The sequence below is a fragment of the Rhinichthys klamathensis genome, unplaced genomic scaffold, assembly GCF_029890125.1.
Source record: "Rhinichthys klamathensis goyatoka isolate OS25496 unplaced genomic scaffold, OSU_Roscu_1.1 h1tg000191l_1, whole genome shotgun sequence".
Lineage (NCBI taxonomy): Eukaryota > Metazoa > Chordata > Actinopteri > Cypriniformes > Leuciscidae > Rhinichthys > Rhinichthys klamathensis.
The window spans coordinates 10,295,795-10,304,573 of record NW_026606717.1 but is presented as its reverse complement, the minus strand read 5'-3'; the positions used below and the strand labels follow the sequence as shown (position 1 = coordinate 10,304,573).

At 38.4% G+C, this 8,779-nt stretch overlaps 1 pseudogene; it reads left to right on the top strand.

The window, feature by feature from the left end:
- The first annotated feature begins 251 nt into the window (after window positions 1-251).
- LOC130095618 (platelet glycoprotein Ib alpha chain-like) lies at window positions 252-8,030 on the top strand (annotated as a pseudogene).
- The last annotated feature ends 749 nt before the right edge of the window (window positions 8,031-8,779 follow it).

Genomic DNA, 8,779 nt, shown 5'->3' with positions numbered 1-8,779 from the left:
GCCAAACTTGATTAATTCAGGTGTGTCTGATTATTGTTGCTGTGACTACTGAGGTCAGGCACACCTGAATTAATCAATTTGTCCAATAATGGCGGACAGGAAACAAGGAGCTGGCTTAAGTTCAGGAAGTAGTGCAGCTGTGCATAAAGCCAATTAGGCCAAATTACCAACATTTGTAATGTAACACTTAAATAATCAAGTGCCTTTGTCACTTTGGTTCTCATTAAATGTTGATTGTTTTTATATTCTAGTTTTAAGATGCCAAGAGGATCAACAGTAACAACCTGCGTGAGCTGCAAAGCAGCTATTGGTGTGGCCACCAAGACCTGCAAATATTGCCAGTCAGTATAGCCAAGAAAGCAAAGACTGGCAAAAAAACTCCAGAAATTTGAGGCCAGAAAGGAGACATGGTTGAAAAACAAAAACAAAAACCAAACCACCTCTCATGTTATTGATGAGGCATCTGTCTTGGTATGTGTTTAGCGTCTGTAGTTATTATTTAAATAATTACAGCCCACAAAGTTTCAGACATTTATAATTCCTTATATTTCTGTATATATTATATAATATATATCTTTTTTTTTTTCAGGTCGAAAAGTTAAACACATTGGGGTACAAGGCCATAGTCTTCATTGCAAAGAAAACAAAGAAGCAAAAAACCTGGTCCGCACAAGTCCTCCAGCCAAAATGGCAGCTGTCAGACCATTCTAAAAAATGCCTTGACAGGATGAAGGCTCTATATGAAGTTTTAATTAATAGTAAGTGTGTTCGATTATTTAAAATCTTACTACAGTCAACATTAAAATAAATGTGGCACAGACACAGCAATTACAGTAGGGAATTGTCTTGGTAGCGGTGCCACAGGGCAAACCACAGTGGACCAAAAATAGCTATTCACCTGTTCATCAAATTTGGTCTTTGCTTTATCCAATAGGTTTTTCGGTAACACTTTATAATAATAGTTTGTCAGTCATTAATAAGTAACTATGCAGGAAGTAATGCAGGACTAATGAGTGTTACTACATTAACACTTCAGCTTCTACTATTAACTAATATAGAAACAAGCTTAACTAATCAGTAAGTACTATCAAATTTAGGAGATAGTTCCTTATTAAGTAAGCAATAATTACTTAATGAGATAGCCTAAGCCTCATAATTAACTGTTAACTAACTGACTAATTATAAAGAACATTATCGTGTGCCTGAGACATGATCAGTCATATGTTTTACTCTGAATGTAGTCATAAAATGCATCACTCATTACTCAAGTGTTACCTAGTCACTATGCAGGAACTACTAGTGATCTGGACCATTATTTTAAAGTGAAAAACATATTTTTTCTACTTTAAAATAATGGTCCAGATCACTAGTAGTCCTTGAAGAGTGACTAGGTAACACTTGAGTAATTAGTGATGCATTTTATGACCATGTTGAGAGTAAAAAAAAGACTAATTGCTAACGTATCAAACACGTTAATGTTGTGATTATTAATTTAAAGGGACATTGTGTAGGAATTACTCCCATCTAGCGGTGAAATTGTATTTTGCATTCAAACGAATTGTGCTCTCCAGCGCCTCGCTTTTTCAAATGTGTATTGCATCTACGGTAGCCGTTATGTACCAAAAAGCTATTGACAGGACGTCTTCTAATAGCACTTCGTCGAGTTTTCCTTTGGGTGAACAGGTTTGTTATTTCAAACAAACTGCAACTTTACAGTATGAATTACTGACTGTGAAAAACATGAACCATTGTAATTAGTATTTATGCTTATTTATTCGTTATATTTTCTTAAGTACGTGCATTGTTAGATTAGATATCATCATCATCATCATCATCATCAGATGATTCAACAGTAGAGGGAGAGGACAGAGAGGCAGTGGATCAGAAGAACGTTTCCACTGTCAGGCCAGAAGCTCCGCGGTGCTTCAATAAAACACGCCCGTGTTATCAGAAAACTAATCAGAAAGAAATGGAAACAGCATTGCAAAACAAATATGATAAAAGCGACCGTTTGCTGGCATTTTTGTTGTTTACTTGACTATTTAAAACCCAAGCATCGATGTTTTACCAGGTCTACAATAAAAGGCGATACATTGATCATGAATTAATGTATGTCAAAATTGCACATTAGTCACACAGAAATAAATTACCGTTAGGTTTCACAAAAGAAATAGGACACACTTACTTCAATCGCGTCTGTTTCTGTTTATTTGGTAGTAACAGGACATATATCACATTTAAAAAGAATGATAATTTCTACAAATATATGCCACCAATAATACGACCTGAGGAGCTTTAGCACTCTCTCGACTCCCAGTAGGCTAACGTTACAGATATTTTCCGTCAGAGAAACAGAGGAAGCTCCCGGGAAAAAAAATGTGCTTTATTTTATGATAGTCCGGTATAAAGAGACGAGACGTAGGCTATCTGACAGATAAAATAAAAACATTATTGTGATAACCTTTATGATTCGTCTGATTTCTTCAAACGTTCACTATGTTTTTTTTACTATGCGTATCTTCAAGCGTTTATTTTGTTTACTATGGTAACGTTAATGGTTAGCGTGCAATATAGTCTTTTACTCGCGTATAAATATTTCTACCTTATATGGTGATCAGAATCCACATCGGATCACAAACAAAAGGCATTCAAACGTGAGTTACATTATTTTAAAAGTAGCCTATTTACTGCTGACAGAATCACCCGGCGCTGTCGTCTAGTAGAGGTGGACGACGAGGAAGAGGAGGAGAGCGAGAGTCAATACCACGACGACAAAGATGCCCGCGGCAGCTACAAGAGACGATCTTGATAGAATTGAAAGTTTCCAAGGCAGAGAAGAGAAGCAATGCAGCCTTTTAAACTTGCCGGGGCAGTGACCAGCGCCTCTCAGCTCTGCTCCTCCGGTTCTGCTGCTTTCAGTTACATGACGCTGGCTCTGAACGAAAACGCGTTGTGGAAACGCGTTTGGTTGGTACTTTTTGACCCTCTCTGCTATTATAGTTTTTCAAGATGGCGGAACGACATGGAAGCCTCCGTGAACCTACCCGTCCCATGTACATAAAGATAATAAATTCTTAATTTACGAGGATAAGTCAGATAATTTGCAGAGGTATTTGTACACCATTGAGGACATATTTAAGAATAAAAATATTGATTTCAGATAATAAAATACCTAAAAACCTACACAGTGTCCCTTTAATTAGTTATTTATAATTTGTCATAATTACCTATTAGTTCTTAATTATCTCATTAAGTAATTATAGATTACCTAATAATGAACTCTCTCCTAAATTTGATATTACTTACTGATTAGTTAAGCTTGTTTCTATATTAGCTGAAGTGTTAATGTAGTAATACTCATTAGTCCTGCATTACTTCCTGCATAGTTACTTATTATTGATGGATCATTAGTATAAAGTGTTACTGATTTTTCTTTTAGAGCTGCGACAATTATTTGATATTTGAGATTATTATACAATTAATCACCAACAATTTTGATAATTGTTTAATAAAAAATGCTCTGCTTTCAGAGTCTTACATTAGAATATATATATATATGTATGTGTATATATATATATATATATATATATATTCATACATCATCTTTTAGATTATGAAAATAACTGTTGTTTGCAGACTTAGTTTCTTAGTTTGAGCCACATAGCTCACTGATTGTCTGCCATACATAGCAAAAGAGTCAACAGTAAGATGCATTGCTCAATTCAACTTCGATGCATTGCTCAATTCAACTTCAAAAAACTATAAACACATATCTCCACTTCACATAGGGTAATGAGATCCTACAATTTGCACCAGAGTACAAAATCAGCCTCACCTCAGTTTGATAGAGAGCATATAGTCCATAGGGCAGCATGTCTAGACAGAAGAATACAAAAGACAAATGTACTGGATGTTTCCTTATGGAGCACAGTCACTGCTTGAAAAAGGGGACATTTGTTCTTATTACAGGAGGTAAATAATTTCCTCTTTTTGTACCATTTGTACAGGTTGTACTAACCAGTTGTCCACCACAAGTCCTCCTCCCATCCAGTCCACCATCCAGCTCACCACCAGTCCTCCCATCCAGCCCACCACCGGTCCTCCCATCCAGCCCACCACCAGTCCTCTTCCCATCCAGCCCACCACCGGTCCTCCCATCCAGCCCACCACCGGTCCTCCCATCCAGCCCACCACCAGTCCTCTTCCCATCCAGCTCACCACCAGTCCTCTTCCCATCCAGCCCACCACCAGTCCTCCCATCCAGCCCACCACCGGTCCTCCCATCCAGCCCACCACAAGTCCTCTTCCCATCCAGCCCACCACCAGTCCTCTTCCCATCCAGCCCACCACCAGTCCTCTTCCCATCCAGCCCACCACCAGTCCTCTTCCCATCCAGCCCACCACCGGTCCTCCCATCCAGCCCACCACCAGTCCTCTTCCCATCCAGCCCACCACCAGTCCTCCCATCCAGCCCACCACCGGTCCTCCCATCCAGCCCACCACCAGTCCTCTTCCCATCCAGCCCACCACCGGTCCTCCCATCCAGCCCACCACAGAACCACCTCAGCAGAAACGCAGTAAGTTCTGCTGATATTTTCAAACAGCATATAAATCCTGCTTCAATTGCTAGTCGTGTATAAGAATAAAAATATATTATTTTTCATATATTTAATCAGGATATACTTTATAACCATGTTAAACATTTCATACGTCTCTCCTTCTTAAACTGAAATAATACTCTAAATGAAGAAATGTATTTAAATGTGAAAAAAAAACAAGTGACTGATTAGTGTGAGGTGACTTCTGAGGTGTTATACAAGTAACTACTGTAATATGTAGGTCTGGATAACTTGCCTTTCAAATATTACTAAAGGGAAATATAACGTTTAAAAATTCATGACAGGATGATTGACAGATGTTGAAGCAAAAACTTTTGGCAAATGAATTACTGTTCAACCAGAACAGTTTCAATCTATGCAGGAACTGATGATTATGGAGAGTACTGTTGCACATCCAAAGTCTGCTGCAGGTGTTTGGTGCCTCATTCTTAGCTGTATAGAATTCACTTCAGTCTAAATTTGGCCCCTGAGGATCATACAAACTCCTATTCCAGTGAAGTGCCTATATTCAATGAATATACAACAAAGACAAGATGTTTAATGTTCAAACTGAAAAGCTTTATTGTTTGTTTGCAAAGATACACTCATTTTGAATGTCATGGAGCATGGGTATGCCATGGACACTAACACACCCCCATGGCTTTTGAACTTAGCACTGGTAACAATCTGGGAGGTCCTCTTCCTTTTTATCCCGAGGAACACGACGTCCATGATTTCCATAAACTATTTTAAATGTGTACAGCACTCACAGCACTTGTAGTAGCGACAAACTGTGTTAACTGACAATTGTTTTCCAAGGTGTTCCTGAGCCCATGTTAATATCCTTTATAGTTGTGATTCCCACCATCACATAGCATCCCCAGAAGACTCAGTCATTCACAACCAAGGATGACTTGCTTGTGAATGAATCCTGGGATGCCCCTTTAATGCCCAATCATGACACTCATGTGTTTTTAATGAACCTGTTCACCGGTGGAATGTTCCAAACATTCCCAGTCTAGATCCTGTCCCTGTCCTGTTAATATAGGTTGAAAATGATTTGAAAATCATTGTATTGTGTTTTTATTTTCGTTTTACAGTTGACCCAGCTTAATTGGATTTGGGGTTTGTAAAACACATTGAATCAGATTGACAGAATCTTCATACTTAGTAAATCATTTTGTGAGACACTGTGCCCTGTCAGTGTGAATTGAAACATTATCAGTCTTGAAGACACATCTCCCATCAATATTAAAATTACAGGACAAAGGTGATGTGTGTAGGAGGAACTACATTCATTGTTTTTCCCCTCATCTTCCAGGCTTTTCCTTGAATTGATCACCTGTTTGTACATCTTTCTATAACCCTTAGTAGAGTGAATAAGTGACCACACAGCATATGGTTGAACAGTGTCCATGTATTTCAATGAGTGCCCTGCAAATATCTTTCCAATTGTAATGTGACATTATATATTTGTTATTGGAATAAAGGTATTTAGACCAGTATTCATTGTAATAACAGCTCTTCACAGATAAATTTCTTTAATCTCAACAGATATGTCTGCAAAAAACAAAAAGAAGCAGAAGAATTCTGCAGCCTCAGACAAAAGGAAGAAACTGAGGGGGATACAATCACCCAAAGGTTATCAAGCTTTACTAGTTTTACATTTCACCATTTCAAATCAGACTTCAAATACAGTGATTCTTTTGCCTTAGCCAGATATACTTAGGTCATAAATATATCATGTGTAGCCTGTCAAATTATAATTTTTTTATATATTGATGATGTATGAGGTCAAACTCATGTACTTTTTTTTTTGCTCTTTCAGATTGTAACCATGGAATCCTTGAAAAGGAGCCTTACTACCCAGTGAAGAGGGTGATCCGCTGCAAAATGCAGAAGGTTAGCTTTAGAGTAATTTATAAAAGTTATAGATGTACTCTGTAGTCGGTGGAATTGCAGCACCACATCTGGAAACCCCTTAACCCCCCAACTTTGATGTTTTTACAGGGGATTCAAATGAAGCTCGTGGAATGGGAGCCCTGTTCACTTTGGTATGTACAATTTATCATATCATATTCCATATTGATTGGAATAGCCTAATTCTTAGTTCTTCAAAACAAAGTAATAGCCTTGGCTTGTATTTGTGGGCGGCTGTGGCTCAGTGTGTCAAAGGCTACGTTCACACTGCAGGCTGAAACGACCTAATTCCGATTTTTTTGCCCCTATGCGACCTGTATCTGATTTTTTCATGACAGTCTGAACGACACAGATCTGATCTTTTCAAATGCGACCCAGGCCAATTGGGTATGTGGTCCAAATCCGATATGTATCCGATCTTTTGAAATGCGACTGCAATCTGAACGACCAGGTCACATATATCCAACACACACGTCATTGCACGCACCTGTAGCTCGCCGATACACTCCAACTCCAATGCGTTTCTGCACTGTTATGGGCCGCCGCAGACGTGTCTCTTCCCGTGACAGAGTTGATCAAAGGCGCTCACAAACATAATCGAAGGTGGATCTGGTCATTCGGAAGTTACTGATGAATTCTGTATCAGTGAAGCCACTCACATCAGTATCCCACCACTCCTGGCTGCGACACCGCACCCACACGTTTCTCTGTTTAATTTTCTTCTTAAAACGAGAAGATTGTAAGTGTGCTGGCTCTGTTGTGAAAATAACTTTAATATTGCTAAACGAGCTCCACTGTTGACATCCATTTAGCTACTTCCGCAAACAACAAGTGACGTCGTTGACCGTTGAGTACTCTTCTGCGCATGCGGGTCACTTCTGGGTCATTTCGCGTTCACACAGGAGATCACAAAAGGTCGCATTTAATTGGAAATGTGAACGGCCTTGTAAAAAAATCATTTTTTTTCAAAAAATCGGAACTGAACATTAAGACCTGCAGTGTGAACGTAGCCAAAGTGTCCTTCGGCAAGACACTGAACCCACACTTTCCCCCCAGTGTGTCATTGGGTGTGTGAATACGTGGGAATCCAATCTCCAAAGCCTGTCTGCAAACAGTTCTGTATGAATGTGTCTGTAAAAGGGTGGTAGTGATGAAAATTGTAAAAGTACTTTGAGAGGTCCCAGAAAGTATAAAAGGTCTTTTACAATGGATACCTTCAGAGCAGAGGTATATGATTTCAAATAAATGGCTAGACCATAGGTAATGCAGATTCAAACCTTAACCAAAATATTACCATAGGCAGGCAATTGACTGTTATCAGGCTACTGTAAGTTTATAAACCTACTGAATGAAGGGGTGGCTTGCTGCTCCTCATTGCCCTTAACCTTGTCATGATTGTTTTGAATTAAATTCATGGCTGATGTAAAGACCTAAATTAATAACAATCTCTTTTAATTACAGTGGGAAAACTTGGCCGACACAGTGGGTGACGGAGGAAAACACCAAGAATGAATAAATCCCAATCACATTCAATCCCATTGTTGTTTTCTATAAGCTATGTATGTTGTTATACAGTAACGTTATATTAAAAATTGTTCAAAAGCCTGAAAGTCTCCCACTTTGTAGAAAACCAGAGAACACATGCTGTGTTTGTAAAAAGCTTGACAGATCATCTCTCTCCTTCATAGATAGATAGATAGATAGATAGATAGATAGATAGATAGATAGATAGATAGATAGCGCATTACCGCCACCTACTGTGAACTTGATCCAGGAACTCTACAACTACGATTACAATCTCTACAACTACAATTTTACAACTGGTCTTGCTGCTGCTGGATATATATCTCGCGTCTATAGCAACCAAAACGTTTCAGTTTCACATTATTCTGGCGAGATCTGAAAAATATTCGCAACAACGAGCAAGCGAGTGATTATGTACTGAGTGAATATTATGAAAATAAAATAGATATTTATCGCTAGAAATGAAATCAAAACTTATTTTTATGCAGAAACTAAGTGAAAATATGCCAATAGTCCATGTTATAGCAAACGTTTCAGTTTCACATTATTCTGGCGACATCTGAAAAATATTCGCAATAACGAGCAAACAGGTGATGTACACTCACTGAGCGGATATTATGAAAATAAAATATATATTTCTCGCTAGAAATGTAATCAAAACTTATTTTTATGCAGAAACTAAGTCAAAATATGCCGATAGCAGCGTCGATGTTATAGCAACCAAAACGTAACAGTTT